At 54.3% G+C, this 22,518-nt stretch overlaps 1 protein-coding gene across 4 annotated transcripts in view; it reads right to left on the bottom strand.

Annotated features, from left to right (window-relative positions):
• The window catches only part of LINGO1 (leucine rich repeat and Ig domain containing 1), a 191,868-nt gene that overhangs the window by 64,899 nt on the left and 104,451 nt on the right, over positions 1–22,518 (bottom strand). For all 4 annotated transcript variants that reach the window (XM_047738960.1, XM_047738961.1, XM_047738959.1 and 1 more), the window contains one exon: positions 9,366–9,540. The gene's annotated coding sequence lies outside the window, so the exon portion shown is untranslated. The remainder of the gene's footprint in view (positions 1–9,365; positions 9,541–22,518) is intronic.

Here is a 22,518-nt window from a genome sequence, read left to right on the forward strand (position 1 = left end):
TGTTGTGCACTCCTGTGGGACAACACAGGGAACAGGGAGAAAAGGCAGCCCCTCAAGGTAACAGCGGGCTCTGGCAGGCAACCCGAGGGGACAGCCCTTGATGTCCATAAATGCCCCCTGTGATGCCTCCTTTTCTCCAAAAAGTAAGATTTGTCTGTAGGGGATTATACTGCCTCCTGTCCAACCCCTCCTCGGGGGAAAAAAAAAATGGGTACCATATAGCTTCCTTGCCACTGTTAGAAAGACTTCCCCTTGGGGCACCTGGGTGACTCAGTGGGTTAAAGCCTCTGCCTTCAGCTCAGGTCGTGATCCCAGGGTCCTGGGATCAAGGCCTGCTTCGGGCTCTCTGCTCGGTGGGGAGCCTGCTTCCCTTCCTCTCTCTCTGCCTGCCTCTCTGGCTACCTGTGATCTCTGTCTGTCAAATAAATAAATAAAATCTAAAAAAAAAAAAAAAGAAAGAAAGAAAGAAAGAAAAAGAAAGAAAGACTTACCCTGTAAGGGCAAACTTGAAAAATTTCTTATGTATGAGTGTTGATGCTGGTGTCAGTATGTGCATCCAAAGGCTGGTCTGGCTTTGAACTTGGGCCAGGTTAGCTGGAAATCAGAGCGTGGCATTGCCCCCTGCAGAGGTCCTGGGGTGTACTGCAGAAGGGGGCTTGGGTTGAAGGTTGGGGGAGATGTTGAAGAAACCCCAGGGACAAAGCCAGGCTTGGCGGAACCTGAGGACAGGCCCGGTGGAACCCTGGGAACCCGGAGACCAGGCTTCCCAAAAGTAGTCATAAAAAATCCTCTCTCGGAGGTTTTGGGGTGGGGGTCTCTGTGTCATCTGGCGTAACTGTCCCCTGAGAAGCACTGAAGCAAGTTCTGCCATTATTGTGTTCAAAATAAACAGGTGTGCCTGACAACCATGCAACTGAAAACAAAATCCTACAAGCAACAGGCAGTGACTGCTCCATATTCACCTGGGAGTTTATTCTGATGATGAGAAATCCATAATGGTTAAGTTTGGCCAGTTTGGCAAGAAATTTTTAACTGGGTGCAGTCCTGAAGTTTTAACCCAGTCTGAACCCCTTGCACAGACCCTCAGAGCCAGGGATTTGATTGGATAGGCTCATGGGAAGAAACTGTGCCCAGAATCCGCTATGCTTTCTGCTTTTGTTTCCTATGGGCAAGTTCCTGGCCAATGATGCTGAGAATGACTCATCCATGGTCAGGGATCTGGTGATGGCTATGGCTAGAGGGGAGAGCTGGCTGGGCTGAGGTCTGCTCAGAACCCCTCTACCCCCCACCAAAAATACACCTGAGCATCTCCATTCAGGGAGGAAGGAGTTTTAGATTGGGCTGTTATGGTCTGGTTCTCGGAGACCGGATAATGTTGGGATGAATGCATGGGCTTGCAGAAAATGCCTAACTAGAACTGCTTGGGGGAGGACTCCCTGAGTGCAACATTGAATTGTTCTTCCCTGAATGGTTTTTGCTGACTGATTGGTCTTTAATTCACTGTCTGCCGAGGGCTTGGGGGCTGAAAATGGAGGACAGAGCTTCAAAGGCTCTCTCTCTCTGAGGAAGAAGTTCCTCAGAGAACTGAGGAAGAGCTGGCACAGGAGTGAGGTGACAGGTGGAAGGAAGATGCAGGGGAAGGAGGAGGGAAAGAGAGGCACACAGACACAGGTGAAGGTAAACGCCTGCCATCACCGTCATCAGGCTCATCCCAGAGAGCATTCAAGGAGACCCTCATGGGCTAAGCACTTCCTAGGCGCTAACACATTTAATCTCCACCAAAACCCTGCGAGGAGGTTACTGTGATTGTCCACATTTTCAGAATGGGGAAAGTGAGGCACAGAGTGGCGTAAGTAATGGGGCTGTATGTGCAACCCAGGCAGTCTGGTTACCGCACTTGTCCTAAGAGTCCTTGATGAAACTGGGTTGGTCAGATGAGAAGTGAATGAAAGGCTCCTCAATGCTGTTCGTGGGAATTCTGTCTGGGTGGGTCAGATCTGAGGTGCCGGGTGGTGGGGGGTGGGGACTTTCTGTCACTTAGTGTTGTGTCACACTGAGCAAGTTACTTAACCTCTTTGAATCGGTTCCTAGTCTGTAAGACATGCTTCATACGGCAGTCAAGAGTACAGAGTGCGCATGCGCGGTGCCACGTCTGTACAGTACGTGGCGGGGAACAGATACTCCACACCCCCGCCCGCTCCGCGCAGCCGCAGGACAGACAGATGGCCCGCCTCCAGAACTTGAAGCACGTACGTGTGTGCATACATGTATTCATCTGTGCCATGCCCCTGCATGCATTCCCCCCCAAGTCCTGCCCCCAGCTCAGGGCGGTGGTGGCACCAGCCACACAGCGCCCCAGCCTCACACCCAGGCATCACTCCGAAGTCCTTTCTCTCTCTCTCTCTCATCCTCACATCCTCTCACCATGGGCAGCCAATCCTCGAATATTTCCCAAACTCACCTTCTCTCTAATATTCCCCTACCCGTCCCACCTCCCGCCCAGTGCAAAGGTCTCAGCTGCTTCCTTCCCTAGCTTGCTGTCCCCCTCCACCCACCCTCTGCACAGTGGCAATCAGAGCGACCTTTCCCAGTCCCCAATCTGACCTCCACTTAAAACCCTTCCAGGAAACCTGGCCAAGCAGGATGTGAAACTCAGAAGCTCTGAGGAGAAGTCTGACAGATTTGACTAAATAAAGATCTAAAGCTTCTATATGGCCAAAGAGACCATAAACCAAGTTAAAAAGACAAACAGCAGACTAGGGAAATATTTCCAACACACACAACAGACAAAAAGTTTGAAAATTCCTAATATACTAAAAGCTCCTTTATATCAATAAGAAAAAGGAAAAAAAAGGAAAAAAAAAAAAAAAAAAAAAAAAAAAAAAAGAAAGAAAAATGGGCAAAGGATATGAACAGTCAATTCACAGAGGAGGAAAAACAAATGGTCCCCGACCGCATGAGAAGATGCTCAGCCTCGCTGTGGAGAAGGCGAGTGTTGAAACCACAGCAAGACGCTTTCCTGGATGAGCACGAAATTAAAAAGCTTGATAATGTGCAGCGTGGAGGACGGTGTGAGGGAAATGGCCAGCCACAGCTACAAGGGTAGGAGCATAAACTGGCCAAACCTTCTGGAAGAGCACTGTGGCAGTTTCCTATCCAAATGTAATAAACGTACCCTTCAGCCGGGCAATTCCACATCTGTAAATCTATCCTACACAAATGCTTACACATGTCAGCAAGATATATATCAAGGATGGTCACTGAGGGCATCATTTGCAAGAGTGAAAGACTGAAGATGGTCTATGTATTCCATCAACCCAGGACTAGTTACATAAATTACACCCCGGCCAAACAAGGGAATATTAGGCAACCATCAAAAGGGACACCATCAATCTGTGTCCCGTGACACTGACAGGTGCCCAAGCACACCAGAAAGTTGAAAAAGGGAAGTTGTAGAGTAATGTGCATAAGATGATTCTACTTCTTTTTTTCACAAAGTAATATACAGGGCACCTGGTTGGCTCAGTTGGGGAGCGTTTGACCCTTGGGGTGATCTTGGGGTTGTGAGTTCAAGTCCCATGTTGGGTATAGAGATTACTTAAAGATAAAAATCTGAAAAAAAAATAACAGACAACAATATATTTGCAAAGCACAGAAAAAAGTTCTGGAAGGAGGGCACATCAGACCAACAACAGTGGAGATCTTAGAAGAACAAGATTTAAGGGCAAAGAGGGAACTTCCATACTTAACAGGACACATGTCTACTGTTTCAATGTTTTTGCAATGAGCAATAATAAAAAAGAAAAAAATACCCCATTCCATGTTCCCTCACAGGCTGTAGGGTAAAGTCCTCAGTGTTGCACCCAAGGTCAGTCAGGACACAGTCCTGTGTGCCAGCAGCCTGGGATCTCCCCTTGACCTGTTCTTAAGTCTAGACAGAGCCAGATCCCTTGCATGTCCCCCAGACAGCCTCTGGATCTCGTCTATATGGTTCCCTCTTCTTGGCATGTCCTCCCCTGCCTCTGGGCCTCATCTTTCAAGTTGCTGCCTCATGTTGTCACTACCCTCTGGAAACTCCCCCTCAACACTCTGCCTTCATGCCCCCTCGCATGGCCATGGTGATGACCAGTGGTCGGGAAGCCACACCGGTGTATCTGTGTCTTTACTGTATGCTTTCCCCTGTGTTGACCTGCTCAGATCCTCAGAGCAACCCCAGGTGGGTTTGTCATCACCTCATTGAACAGATGAGGAAACTAAGGCATGAAGCAATTCCAGTCATCAGCAGAGCCAGTGAGTAGAGCTGGGGAGAGAGACATGAAGAGTGTCTCCCACCAGCTTGGGACGTGCCTTGTTCTGCCCACCACAGCCTGGGCCCCGGGAAGTCTGCTGGGGCCACCGGCCATCCCCCCCATCCTCCCCAGCCAGGGCTCTAGGAAGCATCTGGCCAGCCATGGGGCTGGTTTCCTCAGGGCCCGGGAGCAGGGCCATGTGGGACTAGCAGGCCCGGACAGCTGAGGAAAGAGTGGAGTTTGTAGAGGTGCGCCACTCACAAGGCAAGTCCCCCCACCTACCTCCTGTGCACCTACTCTGTGCCAGGCCTGGGGGTATCTGGCCTGGGAAGCGAGGGCCCTGCCTTCCACACAGCTGTCAAGTCAGACACAGGAAGCCAGGAGCCTTGGGGGGAGGATGCCGCGAGAGAGCTGCAGGGTGGTGTAGCGGAGGGTGGTGGGTGACTTCTGATGGCAGTGACAGCAGACAGGGTATCTCCATGAAGGAAGTGGCATTTGGGCCCAGCCTGGAAAGAGGAAGGGGTTTGGGCAGATGGAGTGGGGAGAGGAGCTCCAGGGGGCTGGAACAGCTTGAAAAGGGCCTGGGGGGGGGAAAGCGTGGGGAGGGCTGGGGAAGAGTCACTGGTTCTGGCTGGAGGACACAGCAAGGAGGGAGGAGGGATGTGGCAGTGGATGGGGAGGGAGGCCTGGTGGGAGGAGGGAAGGCTTAGAGAGAAAGAGGGAGAGAGGCGGAGCTGCCCAGAGGCAAGGAGCGGGTAATCTGGAAGAGTGGCTTGGCCTAGGTTTTGAGCTTGTTGGGCTAGAAGTGTGAGTAGGCCTAGTTCCTGACCTTGCTTGGTTCCCTCCCTGGTAAAGTACTCCTGGATTCAGTGAGACTGTGGTTTAGGGAGGGGGAGCTCAGGCCTGAGGACAGAGGGCTGACTCCCTGGGGCTATCTCCTGTGTAGTGTGAACTTGGGTGTGTACACCGTCACCAAGAGTTCCAAGTGCCATCCTGTGTTTACACTGGAGACGATGTGATTTCAGACCCTCTAACCTTGAAGACAGATGAGAGGCAGAGCCCCACAACCTTGGCAGGTCCCTGCCTCAAGTTCCCCCTGTAAATGGTGGGTAGTGGCTGGGTAGCTTCTCTAGGCCTGGTTTCTCAGAAAGGAGAGAAGAAGGAAATGGGGAAGAGGAGGAATCTGGAGGAATCTAGTGGAATCAGAAGGGAGGAGCAGGGGCGAAGAATGAAGGAGAGCCTCCTTCCTGGGACTTGTCCCCTAACTAGCTGGGACCCTTGGCCTCCCTGACTACCCACGCCCCAGCAGCCAGTGTTACCAGCCCCTCTAGGGGAAGTTCATTCCCAGGCAGGTGCACAGGAACAGTGGTGTGCAGGCCTGGAGGCCTGCAGGCCCTGGGAGCTCGCCCCACCCACCAAGCTAGTGCGGGCTGATCAACTTGCATTCCGTCCCTGCACACCTGTTTCCTCTTGGATGAAATGGATAAAAATACTGTCCCTATAAGGTAGCATTATCAGTGTCCCCCAGCCCTCTGGGCCTCCCCCACCTCAGCTCAGATTGCGCAGTGCCTGTTTGCTCATCACCTCCCCCACCAGCCTTGTGGGCAGGGACCACATCTGACTCATCTTGGCCATTCCAGAGACTAGGGTGGGGCCTGGCGCAGGAATCCTGCCCACAGGCAAGAGAGCTGGCAGCGAGGACTGACGAGCTGGCAGCGAGGACGGACAAACTGGGCCTTTCACCCTTCCCACCCCAGCACCGGGTGAGTTAATCTGTTTACATACCCATGACAATGCTGGGCTGTGTGGGACTGGGATCAGGGCTCCATCTAGGACTGGGATCAAGGTCCAGTCTGTCCAGATCAAGGCTCAGTGTGGGGAAGTTTTCTCTGCCTCCCCACCATGAAAGGCACAGGATTCTCCCCAGCTTTACCCACTGCTTGAAAACCACAGGTTCTGCCCTTCGGGTGCGGGGCCCTGTCTTCTGGGTCCTCATTATGCCCACCCCCTACCCTGGCACAGCTTGTCCTACACTCCACCCCACACAGCTATGCTGGGATTCCCATATTCCCTTTACCCTAGCCCCCAACTGACCCCAGCAGAAGTGGCCCCAGGCAAGAAGTACTTCCTTGCCTTCCTAACTGGCCTTCAGAAGCCCAGCAAGGATGGGCATCCTTCTGGCACGGATGCATTCCCAGGTCAAGGAGAAGCGGTTTTCGGGTTATCTCAGATTTCTCAATTATCCACCCCACGGCCCCACTCCATTAGCCCAGAGAGAGCCAACAGAGGTAAACCACGGTCTGGCTAAACACGCAGGGAAAGGTGTCCACTGGACCATGCAACGAGATGTGATCCCCGAAATGCCCCTGCCACTCCCAGCGCCTGAGATCCCTCCTTCACGCTCTTTGCTTTAAGCCACTTTTGCCAAACGTCCTCTGAAACCTCCGTTCTGGGTCAGTGTTCAGCTCTGAGTGCGGGGACTGTTGCATCACTCAGCCCTGGGTGACTCAGGCCCAGCCCAGGCTGGGCACCCACAGAACTCAGAAGTGATAGCAAAAGCAGAGGCTGCCCTGGGTGGGCAGCAGAGCTGGGCTTACTTCCAAGAATGGGGGGGGCTGCACCCACCCCCTGCAGCCAAGCCCCCCACCATCTCTGTCTGCTGCTCCCAAGCAGAGGGTCAAGTTGGTTTGCTGGCAAGACACATGGTTCTCATTTTAATTAATTAAAGAAAAATCTAATCACTGCATTAAACTTCTCATTACTCCACTTGAATACCCGTTAAGTAAATTTAATTACCAGAGGATTGGGTTTCCCAGCCTCTTTCATTAGCTTCTGATAAGATGAAAAGGGGGAGATGGAGAGGGGAGGGAAACAGAACAATGTCCCTCCCGACACACGGACGGCAGGGTGGCACTGTACCAGGGCTGCCGTGGTCAAGCTTGGGTGTCTCCCGGGGAACAGGCTGAGCCTGGGACCTGGAGGAGTCCCTCCCACCCCAGCTGCCCTTAGGAAGGGGAAAGCCTAGCACTCACCTGAAGGCTTCTACCAAGGCCACTCTTGGCTGTTATAATTTATACCCCACCACCTTCTAAAAGAATTAGAGGCTGCTGAGAACAGCACAAGCCGAAAAATAAGAAAAGAAGTCAGAAGAAGGGAAAAATGAGAGAGAAGAAGCCAGAGGGAAGGCCCCTGAACAACTCTATGCCAGAATCCTGAACATTTAGGAGACATGGGCCACAAACCAGCCATGAGCTTCCTAGCAGCCAGGGTAAAGAGAGCAACACACTTTGGCACGGCTGCTGGAACCCACAGGGTACTCATGAAGAAGGAAGTGTACACTGGCCCTTGGCCTTTCCGTCTGGAGAAAGGATGGAGCTGGAGGAAGGACTGAAGGAGAGAAACATTGGCTGGAGCAGTGAGTAGAGGCTTCCCAGAGAGGGAGGGACCTACAGAGGCCCTAAAGAGAGGATGGAGTAGAGAGCAAGAAAGGGCATAGCAGGTGGGGGAACCACATGGCTGAGGTTGAAAGGAAAAACAAAGAACAATTAGAGGAGAAGACACAAGGGGCAGAGGGAGGACAGGAAGGCCTGGCGTGGAAAAAGCTTCTCGAAAGGAGGGAATGAAGGTCTGCCCCATCACCAGACCCCAAGCCAGGCAGCCCAGCTCCCCAGGGTGGAAGGGACTGGTCCTGTTGGTGGGGCAGAAGGAGCCAAAGGCAGAGAAGGCAGCAGGCCAGGGGCCTCCAGGATGTGCCAGGTTGGGGACTTGGGTCCTACCTTCCTGTACGAGACGGTGCCAGCCCAGAGGCCCTCCACAGCCGCTGGGAGTGTGGGCTGCTTCAGCTCATGGCAGCCCCGTCTCCAGAGCACTGCGCTCTGCCAACAAGGAGCCACTACAGGCATGGCCCACAGTCAGTGACTGACTGGTGCAGGGGTTCAAAAGCCTGGCCTCCTCATCTGGGCGGCAATCCTACAGTGTCAACTCTACCCCAGGGCCCCCCTGGACCAACCCAAGGCTAGACTTTCCCTGAGACCATGACCTCATTCATTCCTGGGCTCTCATTCCTGCTCCAATTTTTTCTCTTCCTCCCTTCTCCCAAGAGCCCCCCTCAATAAGTCTCATGTTTACAAATCCTTGTCAGACTTTGCTTCTAGGGATCTTGACTGACAACACTCGCTCTGCAGCTCCTTCCCCGTTTGAAGAAAACAGGATGTTCCAAATTCCCCAGGAGGGAAATGGAAAGGGAAGAGACTGAGGGTTTACAGAGTACCTGCTGGATGCCTGTGCTTCCCATACATCATTTCAAGTAACTTTCATGGTATCCCTGACAGGGTTCATCATCAGATAAGGAAACTGAGGCTCAGAGAGGCATAGTAATTTGCCCAAGGACACACAGCACATCTGGGATACAAGCTGTCCAAGCTGCACAGACTCCACTGATCATTTGTCACTTGCCTCCCTCAGTGGGTGACTCCTTACACCAGCTAGACCCCAAGCTTCCTTTGGGAAATACCCTCCCCTCATTCCTGGTCAGATGGTTGGGGAAAGACAGACCCTGATCCCGCCCCTTCATGTTTCCAGGACCTGCAGACTTAAAGTGCCAGGACGATCCAAACAAGGATCCAATAGGGTGCAAGAGATCAACCCCAGGTTTTTTATTTCTTCTATCAAGAAAGAAGAAGTTGTCTCCAACCCTGACCCCAGAATTAAACCTGGAAGCATGTTGCCCCAGAAAGTGTTGGCAGACATCTTGTGACCATATCAGGTGAAATGCTCCTAGGAGTGGAGCCATCACCCAGGAAAAGAAGCAGAGAAATACAGACAGGAAACAGGTCCTGGTCACATTGTTCGAACCACTGGATCAAACCCTGCCTGAAGCCCAACCTATCTCTAGACCCTGCAGTGACATGAGCTGATAATTTTATTTTATTAAAACCTGTTTTTGGCTACATGCAACCAAGGGAATTCTGACAGACACAGTGTTCAGAAAGGTATCCTTCCCATTCCAGAGACCAATAAGTCTTAGCTGACTATCCCCAGGAGCCAGGGAGTGAGCAGAGAGGGGATGCCACCTACCGTGACTGCTACTGTGCCCCTCTGAGTCCTAAAGCTTGCAGAGTCCCCAGGCTGGGCTGAGGGGTGGGCTTGGGAGCAGGTCCAGGGGCTGCACTGGGACAGAGCCCTGTAGACGCAGGTGGGAGGCTGTATGGCCTCACAGACTCAAGGCAGCGAGGACATGGCCATGGGATCCCTGAAAAACAGGAGAAACAAGAGTGAGCAGTAGGGTTTATAGGGGGACAGAGGGGCTCGTGGACATGCGGGTAGGGCAGAAGGCAGCTACCCTGTGGCAAAGGTGAGACCAAAACCAGCCAAGTTCCTCTTCATTTCCTCATACCTTGCTCTTATTTCCCCTATTCACTGCACTCTGCACCCCGGCCCCATACCTCTCCCTCCCCTGTGATACCTCCAGACTGCAGAAAAGCCACTGCAAGAGGGGTTCCCTCTAACAAGAAGGGAGAGGTCGGGGGCAGGTGTGGCCGGAATCCCTGGGCCGCCAGCCCAAATGTGCCTGTTGGTGGGGAGAGAAGCAGCTTCGCCCTCGTGCTGCGGTATCACTTCTCCCGGCTCCTCTCCTGGCGGTACCCAGAGCTGGCTTAGGGCCGGAGGCAGCCAGAACATGGCAAGATGAGCGAGGCGGCCCTCTCCTCTGCTCTCTAGTCCAGACTTCTAAAAGAATCCTAGAGAGGACAATGCTTTCCCTGAGGGAACCAGCGATGTTTCAGGTGGGGGCAGAGAACAGCTCCAACAACCCCCAGCTGCCATCCTGCCTGAGGAATCAGGAGACCCCTCCCCCACTCTGTCTTCATGCCAGCCTCCCTTGGGTACTGTCCCTGGTTGGGGCCACCCCTCTCAGGGCCCACACTCTTGCCCAGCTTCTCTCAGAGGTCATGCTGGGACCTCTGGGGAGAGAAACAGGCATGGATATTTCAGACTCTAGATGCTACCAGAGGTCCTGGCCTGTGCAGAGTCACGAAGCCTTGTTAGGCCCTGGATGAGTCCTGTGAGCTCAGGGCTGCCAGCCTTCTTCTTGGTTCCATAAGAAGGCATGATGACAGAAATCCCGAACCAGAGCAGGTTAGGACTGATCGCATTTCTGGAAATGTCTCTAAACCAGCACAGTCCAAGAGCTTTCTGCACAAAGGGTAGCTGAGCTGCCCAGTGTGACAGCCACTAGTCATGACTGGATTCTGCAAGGTGGACAGTGTGACTAAGAAACAGATTTCAAATTTTTATTTAATTACTTTTTATTTAAATCAAAATAGCCACAGGTGGCTAGTGGTAAACAGAGGGGACAGTGCAGCTCTGGACCAAGCCTTGCCCAGCCCCTGGCCACAGCACACCAGGAACACTGAGGTCCACAGAGAGAACAAGGTAATAGATGCTCAAAGTCATAGAGACAGAGTGTGTGAGTGAGTGACAGAGACACAAAGGCCAAAGCAGAGCCTCGTTCCTCCAGCTCCTGGTGCCACAGCCCGCCCCCCGGTGGCCTCGTGTCCTCCCCCAGTGCTCATCCCTATCACCCTAGATGCCCTGCCTTTCCCACCACGCTCAGGACTGTCGCATGGAGTGGATTGCTGCCACTCCCGGAGTGGGCTGTCGGGCCCCCTTGGAAGGGACCCACCTCTCCCAGCCCTGCCGCTGGCCCATCCTTCCATCTTCCCCACACAGCAGCCTCAATCAATGTCCCTGAAGTTGCCTAGGGAAATCATCCATCAGAGGGAAGGGCTCCGGGCACACAGGTATTCACAGAAGGGTTACTTATAACAGGAAAGTACTAGAAACCGCCTAAACATCCCACGACATAAATGACACGTGACACCTCTGTTCGACGGAATATTATACAGCCGTTACAAGGGATAAACACGAGGACTGGTAGTGTCATGGAGCTCTAACGACACTGAGCAAGAAAGCAGAGAGGATGGGTGAGGGAGGGGGTCAGGCGGCAGTGGAGGCCCTCAGGCCGGACTTCCCCAGCAGCCTTTCTGAGCCATGATGGCGGCATCATGGGTGCCCCCTTCCTTTCTATTTATTTACATACCGAGTGCCCAGCATCTTCCACAGCACTTTCTAGATATTGACCTGTGTAATCTGCACAAGAAGTGTAAGAAGGAGCAATTATGATGCCCTGATTTTTTTTTTTTTTTGGACAAGGAAACCAAGATATGGAGAGAAACCAGTTAGCTAAGGTCAAGGGCCCCTTGTACTCCCCACACGTTAGGCAAGTTTCCAGCATTGTCTTCACAGGAAAAGGGCAAGGAGGCAGAGAGGGAACAATTGTTGCCTGAGGTGGGTGAAAATACAGGTGTGTGTGTATTTTCCCTTTTAAATTTCATAAAAATTCTTCTTGTGGCAATTGAAAGAAAAAAGTTCAAAGAATAAAAGGAATGTCTCAAAATGTCTTTAAAAAACAAGCACACACACACACACAAAAGGAAAACATACCAAGGTCAAGCTCCTGATGCCTCCAAGAGACCTCCACTGTGAACATAATCCATCTCCCAGCAGCAGAGCTCATGTCTCCGGGCTTTTCTGCCCACTTCCTGTCGCCCGGACTGCTCCCCCCTGCCTGGGCGAGAGCCTCACCTCTGAGGTCAGCAGGCAGCAGCTCTGTGTGGAGGTGGACTTCAATAAACACCTCCCGGCCCCCTCCACACAGCACGGCAGGCCAGCAGGCACACTGCCTGTGGGGTCCCGCCGCCAGCCAGGGCTGACCTTGAGAGGCCTCTGCCTCCTGTCCCAGGCAGCCCCATTCCACAGGGGGAGCAACTGAGGCCTGAGGGCTGAAAGACCTCAGCAGAGGTCACAAGGCTACCCAACAGGGATACACAGGTGTACACACACCCATGTGCGCGCGCATGCGTGCGTACACGCACGTGACCAATATGTTCACGCACGTCGAGCTTCAGGTTCAGGCCCAGCCTTCTTGTTAAAGGAACAGACGATTCCCAACTTACCCACACACGCTCACACACACACACACAATCGTTATACCATTAACTGCTACTGTATCCACAATCGGATAATCTGCTTTTTCTCCTTTCCCTGTTTCTGTGTTGTTTTTCATTTTTGCACCACACATTTATTGAGCACTTGCTGTATGCTAGGTATATTCTAGGGCGTGAGGATTCAGTGGGGGTACAAAACAGACAAGCCTGGTGCTCTCGTGGGGAAGGGGGGCACAGATGATAAGCGAATAAACAAGGAAGGTGATTGCAAGGAGCAACAAGTACAATTAAGAAAATCAAGCCAGGTAACATGAGAGCAAGGTCCTGGGGTGGGGCTAGGGCTTCCTCCAGCTGATGAGTCAAGGAAGGCCTCTGTGTAGACGCCACACCTGAATTCATACCTAGAGGATAAGGAATCAGTCTTGCCTTGGGCAGGAGGAAGAGAGCAGAGGGGGGCACCCGGGGTTTCTGAGGAGCAGCAGGATAAGGCCTGGCAGGAGGTGGGCAGAGGTGGGGACAACTGTGAGAAATGAAGCCTCAGAGGGAGGGCAGGGCCTGGGGGGGGGGCCAAGGCCAAGGCCTTGGGCGTCGCCTCTCCTGTGATGAAAGTCACCAGGGAAGGGCTGTGAGGTCTTCTTCATTGTGAAAAGTTCCCTGGGGCTGCTGCGTGGAGGCTGGTTTTAAAGGAGAGGGCACGGGAGCAAGGGGCCGGTGAGCTGACTGTCTCAGCTGCCAACCACATGCTGATTGCAGCCGGGGCCAGATGAGGGAAGACAAGCTGGACTGGGGATGCATGCGGGAGCAGGGCCAGCTCCTCCGCAGTGGGCAGGGGCGCAGGATACGAGGGAGTGGAGGTAAGGAAAGGAACCAAGGATGACTCCTAGCTCCCACCACACACCCGTCCTCCTTTTACCAACACCCCCCATACAATTTACACGATTAGAAAATGACACCGCAGATGAGCCAGTCCCACCCCCCACGCCGCCAAGGCTCACATGCCCTTGAGGCATCGGAAGTCCAATCCTGTCCTGCGTGTGGCATGTGGGAAGGAGCAAGACTGAGTTCCACCCTCAGGCTGAGAAGATTGCCCAAAGAGACGGGAGGGGCAGGGACGTGAGAAGGTGTGGGGCTGGCCCGGAGCCCTTGCTCCACCCCCTGCCAGCTGTGGGACCTGGGTAAGTTCTCCCACACACCCAGGCTTGGCCCCCTCGTCTTCCCCACCACCTCCCACACGAGGCTGGGATGAAGGGTCTGTGGGATGAGACAGGTCAAGCACTGACATTTATAAATATTAGCATCCTTCCCTTTTGTTTTAAAAGGGGGCCAAAAAAGCCAACTGGGGTTTAGACTGGTAAGCCCCCCATCCATTCTAATATAAATTCTAGAAGTGCTGCAAAGAACACAGGAAAGGCAATGGCAAGTTTGAGTTCACTTACCAAAGAACCCTGCAGGATACTCATTTCCCCTCTTGGTTGTTCAAAAGGATGACATGACAGACAGGGTCAAGGCCCTCATGACATCCTTACACAGGAGGTAGAAAGCTATGGGCCAGCTCACTCAGTGGTTAGCTAAATGACCATGTCCAAGAACGTGGGAGAGCAACTCACATTGGCTCCTTGCACGGGCAGGGGCTGGTCCTTGGCCATGCCAGAACACACTTTTGGCAGAGACTAGGATGGAACCTTAAAGGTAGGTCCAGCCTGAGAGGGGTCAACTAGAGAGGCAGGGTCCCCTGTTCAAAGCCTTCAATGAACCCTAGGAATGGGTCACAGTATAGAAGACAGAGTTACCAGAACCTGGGTAAGCTCCATGAGTAACTCCAGGAATCACTACATAGAGTGGCCATGGACTCTGGTCATGGACTCTGTGTTCCTGGTGGCCAGGAGATGTAGAGGCTGGGTAAGCCTGTTGCTTCAGCTTTGGAGACAATGCAGCCACTTCCAGAAAGCCATGCCCAGGCATCTATGTACCTGTCTAGAAGGTCTTTGATAATGTGAAATCTGCCCTTGACAGGAAGAGGTGGGCCTGGAACCCATGTTCCCAGGGAAAGTCTCAAAAGGCGTGGTCAGGATGTTAGGTCCCTGAAAAAGATACCTAGCATTTATGTGCCCAGAGAGCAGAGCTAAGCCCAGTGAAAGAAAAAGTTTCTAGGAAAACAGATTTCTGTCCATCATGAGGAGTAGTGAGTTCCCTGTCCCTGGGAGCATGCAAGCAGAAGTCTGGGAACCATGATGGGGATTTTCCACTAAATGGGGAAGTTGCTTTCGGCCATGTGTTTCTTTAATTCTATCAGCATGTGAATCAGGGCTAGATTGTGTGTATCAAAGTGGGTGTCACTAAAGGGAAAGGAAGGTAATGACCATAATAATAATTATTAGTACTACATTATAGATCACTGCACATTCCCATATATTCTCTAACTGGATCTTCTACCCATCCCAGGGCAGGATGATTAACCCCATTTACAGGATGAGGCAACTGAGGTCCAGATCAGGAAATGGGATCAGCCCAAGTTCCCATAGCACATCAGCCCCCAGATTCCTTCTACAGCCCAACACCTGGGGGGGGGTCTTCCCCTCCTGCACCCCCAGTGGTCATCCCACCACCCTTGCCCCAGAAGGAGCAGAAACCTCTCCACCACCTGGGATTTCATATAGCTGCCAAGACTCCTCATTCCTGATGGTTAGAAGTTCTTTTTGCTCATCCCCCTAGAACATGGGAGGGAATCCCAGCCCAGAAGGCTTTTCCTCCCAGGCCACCCAGGCCCTGCTCCTCCATTCTCCCTGCCTCTTCCCCTAGTAAATCCATCCCCAGCCCCGTACGTGGGGTCCTTCAAACCAGACATGCGTCCAGACCCCAGGCTTTGTCCAGGCAATGAACTCGAGGAGAAGGGTCCCTCCACATTGGCCTCATTCTTCTCACACCTACAAAGGAGGCTTGTGAATAGGGGAACCAGAGCCCACCCTGCCAGGTACCCCTCCTGACCACCTTCCCTCTTCCTAGCCAAGAGGGGCCGAGAGAGAGGGAGAGGTGTTTGGGTAGGGGAGGTAGGCGCATCCAGAGGAGGGGACTCATGGGGCAGCCACACCTGGCACCAGTCCTCACCACAGCACGCCCTGAGCCCTCAGGATCCTTTCACTTTCCAGGTAAAAGGGAATGAAAGCTCAGAGGGGTTAAGGAGCCTGGCCAAATTCAAAATATTAAATGGAACAGAAGAAACAGCTTTTAAGTCCCAGAGTCAGGGTTTGAACCCAGGACCAGCTGAATCCAAACCCTGGCACTTTCATGTGCCCCCAGTGGCCGGCAGGGAAGTCTCCCACGGCTCTGACCGGCAGCCTGGTGAGCAGAGGACAGGAGTAAGAGAGCAGGACAAAGGAAACACAGGGCAACTGGACGGATGAACTGACAGGTGGGTCCTGCAGGGGCCAGAACGAGACAGCTCCAGAAGCCACCCTCGTGATCAATGAAAGCCACCAAGTGCCACTCTGCTGCCATCTGCCCCTCAAATCCAGCCCCAAGTGTTCCCTGGGTCCCTCCCAGATATCCAGGTCTGAGCAGTAGATGAAACCTGCTGCCTTAGGCATCTCCCATTCATGGAGGGTCCAGGGCCAGGCCCCTGGGGACCACCCTGGAGGTGGGGTTGGGGAGAGGGGCGGGCAGAGGGAGTAGGGGAACCACTCCTAGCCCCAGGCAAGGCCATCTGCCCAGCTTCCACCAGCCCACGCCCAGCTAGAGGCCCTAGCGTCCAGAATGCCCACTGGGCACAGCGCACCCTCAGGCCCCATATGGCCGAGCCAGGTGTCCCCGCGCCCTGCCAGCGGCCCAGCACAGTCTGCCTGTCCCCAGAGTGCGCAGGGTTTAAGCAACAGCCTCTCGACTGAATATTTAAGAAGGAAAATACCTTTTTTTTTTTTTTCAAGAGAGAGAAAGGGAGGGAGGAGGAAGCCCGCAAAAAAGGAGGAGGGAAAGAGGGAGGGAGAAACCTACCCCATCACTGCAGTCAAGGTCACAGGCATCGTTGTGGGGCGGGCGCAGGCTAGGAGCCTTTAATCTGAGAGTTCAGGCTGAGAAAACTAAGCGCTTGAAGCCGGAGTACATTACTGCCCTGAATGATCTGTCGGCTTCTATTAGGCTAAATATCTCTGTATAATGGGGAATTATCCTCTGAAAAGGCAAACTGCCGGCCTCTCCGGGGAGGGGGCGTGGTGGGAACCTCTCGTTGTCGTGAGGGTTCTCCCACAGGAGGGGGGAGGGAGGGAAGAACAGGACCAACTCAGAAAGCCGCCCCCCACCCACACCCCCTCCCCGGAAAGTCACAGTCAGCAGCTGTTTGACGCTCCTGGCGGGTGCTAGCCTCCCTCCCCCTCTTCCTCAGACTCTGCCTCACTCCCTCCGCTTAGGAGCCTGAAAAGATGCCAGACCTGGGGTAGAGGACTGACAATGCCTTGGTGACAGCAGGTGACCCAGGGGCAGTCCCTGAGCCTCTCTGAACCTCCATTTCCCCATCTTTTAGATGGAGCTAATAAGAGCCACCTGAAGGCTGTACCAGGGCAGGACTTGAAACTGGCCCAGAGCCCAGCAGAGTGGGCACCCAGGACAATTTCACTCACGCTGTTCTGCCCACTGGTGAGGACCTCCCCCTCCAACTCGCCTCCTCCTCATCCTCACTCCCCACTGGGCACCAGCACCTCCTCCAGGAGACACTCCCTCAAGAACTCTGCTCATGGATATGTCCTCCAGCCAGAAACACAGAAACCCACCTTCTGGGCTCCCCCCCAGTGTCAAGCAGTTATGTGCCTGTGGACAATCCAGCCCGAGGGATTCTCGGACCAGGGCAGCATGGCCTCCTTTTCGGACAGGGCACCTAGACCTCTGCCCAGATTTGGCAGGCTCAGAGACAGGGGCTGGGGCCCCTGGAAGGTGACACTCAGGGGAAGGCAGTCAGCACCAGGGCCGCAGAGCCAGCAAGCCAGAAATCCCAGGAACCGAGTCCATGAGAGCAAAGCAGTGGGGAGATTGTCCGCAGGACCGTCAGGGCCCAAGGCAGGGCTGGAGCTGGGTCAGAGCAGCACCAAGGTGGACCTTGGTACTGGGTTCCCTGCACAGGGCTGCGGTGCTGCAGGCTCAGGCCCAGAGGGCTCCTAGGGATCAAGAGGGGCAGGGCTGACCTGGGAGGGGATAAGGGTCAAATGGCTCGCGCTAGGTGGGGAACAGGGCAGGAGGACTGTGAGTTGGGTGGGAGATGGTGCAGACCCTGGCTCCTCAGCATTCCCCTGCCACTCTCAGTCTGCTGGAAACCCCGGGACAGCGTGGGACCCCTCACTGCAGATACAGCCAATGCTGTTGTGGGGCACATGGCTAGGCCAGGAAGGCCGTTCTGAGGGCGATTCCAGAACCAGTGACTACATCCCAGTGGGACATCAGAAAGGAAGGCCGCCCTGAGGGCAGTTAGAGGCCGCCGTGCACTCCCACGTCCCACTATAGACCCAGAGGTCCAGCCCAGAGTCCCCACAGCAGGTGACGGCAACTTATTCCTTGATTCATTCATTGATTGATTCAGCAAATGCTCTCTAGTGCTTTCTGTGAACTGAAGGTACAAAAATTCTCAAGATTCCTACATCAGGCAGTTCAGTCCTAATGGGACAAGTGTGTAGGGGGAGCCCACAGGGAGATAAGAGACAATGACTCAGGGACTGTGTAAGAGTGAAAGCCCAAGTTGCTGGGGAAACAGGGTAGGGGGGCCCCAATCCAGGGCTGGGGTTCCAGCCAGGCTTCCAGGGGAAAGGTCTTAGAGATGGGCCTTGAGGGAAAAGGAACTGGGTTTGAAAGCAATGGTGAAGGTTTCTGCAGGCAGAGGGATGGCCTGTGCCAATGCCCAGGGGCACGAACGATGGGTGCAGAGGGAGACAGCTCCTCTCCCCTGGGGAGGGCCTTGTGTGCAGAGACATGGTGTTAGCTCTTATCCCAAGAACCATGAGCAGCTTGAAGGATTTTAAGCAGGGCTTGACAGGCCCCAATCTGTGCTCCAGAAATATCACTGCACCTGCCCCCAGGTCGAGGATGGAGGACACAGGAGAAGGTAGGAAGCAGTGAAAAGTTAGGACCGTGGCAATGAGGACACAGGAGAAGGTAGGAAGCAGTGAAAAGTTAGGACCGTGGCAATGCAGGGGAGAGAAGGTGGGCCTCAAGGCAGGCCAAGGGCTTGAAAGGAGGGGAGGGGGCAGGAGGGACTTGCCGAGTGAGGGCCGCGGTTCTAACACGGCAGTAAGACAGCAGCAGTGTCCCACCGAGCCTGAGAGGTGCTCCTGTCCAAACCACACTGTCAAACGTTGCAAACCTTTCTAAATCCCAGAGCTGCTTTGATCACACAACACTCAGGTGAGCTGGAAAAGCCAGGGATGAGTTACTTCGTTCACTAATTCAACAAAAATTCATTGAGCGCCTGCTATGTTCCAGGCCTTGTTCTGACTCTACAGAATGGGAACAGACCCATGAGTGCTGCCCAGGAAGTTCCAGGGTCACACGGCATGGGTGTGCATACATGGCTGTAGCCAGTCTCCAGTGGTGAGAGCTGGGGTCATAGCCCAAGAGACGGAGGGGCTGCCCGGGGATGGCCACCGGCCCGGGGCACTCATGGACTCCAGAACTTGGGAGCAAAACCTGAAGAGGAGCTGTGGAAAGGGAAGGCCTGACACTGGGAGCTGGCTCGGGGGCCGGGACAGGAATGAGCCTGGTCTGCAGTGGGAGCACCCCTTCTTCCAAGATGGGGTGGGAAGCCAGAGAGAAAGTATGAAGTGAGAGGAGGCAGGTTCATGGTGGAAAGCACCAATCTCCTCTGCGGGCAGGAGGCTGGAAAGGGCAGGTGGGGCATAGAGAGCAGCAGGGCCTTTGGGCCCACCTGAGAGACAACAGGACACGCAGGCCAGGCCAGAAAGAAAGAGGGGTCAGAGTGGGAGATCTGGGCCCCCTGAGGTGGCTATAGAGAGGGGAGATCAGGGAACCCAGGAGGGAAGAGCAGGCCCCACGACCACCCTAGCAGGTAGCCCGTGCAGTGGCCTCAGGCTGCCCTGTGCTCAAGGGTTACTAAGAGTCACCCCAGAGTGCAGGCTCCCAAGGGCCCAGCCAGATGTCTGGAAGAGGCCAAAACTGCCTAACGGCCTCCAGCTCCTGCTGCCACTGAAGGGATCACCGGGGTTGGCACAGGAGCGGCTCCTGCACTCTCGGCCCCAGTGGAGTCCCCAAGGCCAGCCCATCCATGCCAAGCACTTGCAAGCAGGCTCCCTACTTCCCTGGACCCTATTCTCATCAGTAAGCCTGGGCAGGACCCACCTCTCAGGGGCTCAGGCAGGGAAAGCAGCACCCAGTGCCCAGCAGGTGCCCCAGATGACTGTCCCCTTCCCTTCCCTGCTGGCGGGGCCTCTTGGAGTCCAGTCTCACAGAATCCCCAGGGCCTGGCACACACTTTTGCTCAATTAACTTTTACTGACCTACGTTTTTCTGCTAACCAGCTGGTAGTGATGAGAGATGATCAGAATCTTGCCTGCTGGGGAAGGGGCTAAGAGGAAGGTGGGACATCCACAGGAGGACACAGCAGGTGCCCCAGGGAGCTGACACGCAGACGCGGCAGAGGCCAGTGTCGTGGGTGGCGGAAGGAAGAGGCCTGGGTCTCACCACACCTGTTAGGGTTCTACAACAACCGGGCAAGCCGGCAGGGGAGGCGGGGGGGACGGTGGGAGCGGGGCTGGGGCACACCCAACTGGAGGACCCCTGGGTAGATGGGCCTTCTGGCTGCAGAGCCTTATGAGCTGCTCCTCCAACATACCCCTTCCCCACCTTGGAATTCACCCCACCGTGTGCCCTGCCCAAGTTAGAGCACTGGAAAGAAACTGAAATAAGTCAAAAGAAAGGAGGAGCCACTTCTGGGAGAAGGGGCAGAGCCTGGAAGGCTTCACAGAGGTGGTGGCTTCTAACTGCTCTGGGCCTCACCTTGCTCTTCCATGAAATGGGACTGCTATTCTCCTCCTCCTCCACCTCCTCCTCCTCCTCTTACTACTACTACCAATAATAATAGCTAAAGCACATGGATGCTAAGTCTGTGCTGGGCTCTGTGTGAGTACTTGGAGCCCAAGAGATAGAGGTAGAGATCAGGCTGAGCCCGCCCGTCTCCCAGACTCCCTTTGGATTGGCTTGTGGAGGGTTGACTGGGGTCTAGGCCTTGGGCGGCAGGCAAGTTAGGTGTCACTGGTGGCCAAGGTCTGTAAGTTCCCAGTGTTGGCAGCATCACTCTGAGTGGCCCTCTTGAGCTGGGTGGAAAGGGGCTGGGAGCTTCAGGATAGATGCTTCCAGACCCGGGTCAGAGGTGGCAAGGTCAGAGGCTATACTGTGTCTGCAACAGCAGCTCAGCGTGGCCCTTGAGGGGTACAAAACATGGTGCTGAGTATGTGCAGGGGAACCTGCAGCATCCCCCCTCCTGATTTCCCAGGACCAACCTCACCCACACGTCCGGTTCCAGAAGTTCTTGGGCTCAAAGCAGGGAGGGGTGGAGGAAGAGAAAAGAGGAGAAAAGCAGCCATGGCCATCACTGTGTGTCTATGCTGGGACTGCACACCAACCCAGGCTGGTATGATTATTCCCACTTAAAGAGGAAACAGGTTTCCATGGGTATGGCCCCTTGCCCAAGGTCACAGCTGGGAATGACTGAGCCGGGGCTCACACCCAAGGCTGTCTGTTCCTCACGGACCAGGATGCATGAAAGGCCAGAAGGGCTCATGGGGCTGAATGTAGAGGGCACACAAAGCATTATCAGCAGGGCAGAAGGGGTTCTTAGGAGCAAACTCTTCCTGACACCCAGGGCTGCATGTTGTCCTATACATAGGGCTGGCAGGGGCCTGGGCAGTTTGAGAAGATGAGGCAGGAGAGGGTGAGAGAGGTCTCTCCTTTGGCTTCCAGCAGCCCTCTGCTAGAAACCCTCTGCCCCACTCACCCCTCCCTGAAATCATCCCATCTTCCTGGTGAGATGGGGCACCTAGAAGGCCTTATGTGGCCAACAGGGCTTGAGAAGGACCTTTGCATGGGCAGGGCGGGGGGCCGGGCAATGGGGTGTGGTTAAAGGGAGATGAAGCTGAGCCGAGAGCTATGACAAGGCCACCTATGGGCTGAGGCTGGTGCAGGGAGAGGGTCGGGGAGGCCCAAAAGAACAGAAGTCACAGTGCCTGGACCCCCGTGGGTAGAGCATCATTCCTTCAAGTCCTCAGATGTGTTCAGTTTCCATAAGGCTTCTGAGCCTGGGTGAGGCCCACCTAGGAGTCCTGGCAGTGGGAGAGGGAACGCTGAGGACGGTCCCTTCCTCTATACTGTTTCTTGGCATGAGCATCTTTCCCTCTCTGGTCCCCATGTGCCCCATCTGCAACATGAGATATCCAGGCCTAAATGCTGGCGGACACCTAAGGGAGGTGGTGAGGTCCCAAACAAGCCTCCCGGCCCAGTGCCTGTATCGACTCCAGGCTGCGAGCTCAGCATGATCCTCACTGGTCTTCCCTTACCCTCTCAACAAGGCCACCATACAAATATCAGCACTTGATTTGCCAGAAAAGCAAACTGAGACTCGGGCCTAAGAAGGAACTCTCCAAGGTGCCCAGGAAGAACTGCCGACAAGCTTTCTGCACCCGGGTTTGTTCAGCACTGGACAGCTCTTGGCCACGGACCTCCTGGCCCCAGGCCTATACACACAGCCTCTTCCTCCTAAACTTCACCCAGCCTTCCCCACTGCTCCGGCTATGCTCATCTCTCCTGGGCCCCTCGCACAGCTGCCATCAGTGCACACGGGACTAATGAAGCTCTTCCTCCCTTTTACTTTTTTCTGGCTTAAAATCTCATTCTCTACCAGCTTCTTGAAGGCAGGGAACTCTCACCCTCTCTCCACTCTATGCCCCAGTCTGGGTACATCATGGGGACTGGCTTTGGAGCAGGCAGATGCGTGTGAGAACCAGGTTGGAAAACTCTAGGCCCATCACTGTACCCCCTTGAGCTGCAGATGCCCCTGCTGGAACACAAGATGGGCCTGTCCACCTCACAGGCCTCCAGGGTTTCCATCTCACAGGGCAAGTAAACCACACAAGGGGCTGACCCTCCCTCAATCCCCTCCCTCTTGGGACTTCACTCAAATTCTGGACCACTTCTTTCCCCCTGAAATTGTCCAAATGACTTACAAATGGGCAGACTCT

Source organism: Lutra lutra, chromosome 7 (genome assembly GCF_902655055.1).
Source record: "Lutra lutra chromosome 7, mLutLut1.2, whole genome shotgun sequence".
Classification (NCBI taxonomy): Eukaryota; Metazoa; Chordata; class Mammalia; order Carnivora; family Mustelidae; genus Lutra; species Lutra lutra.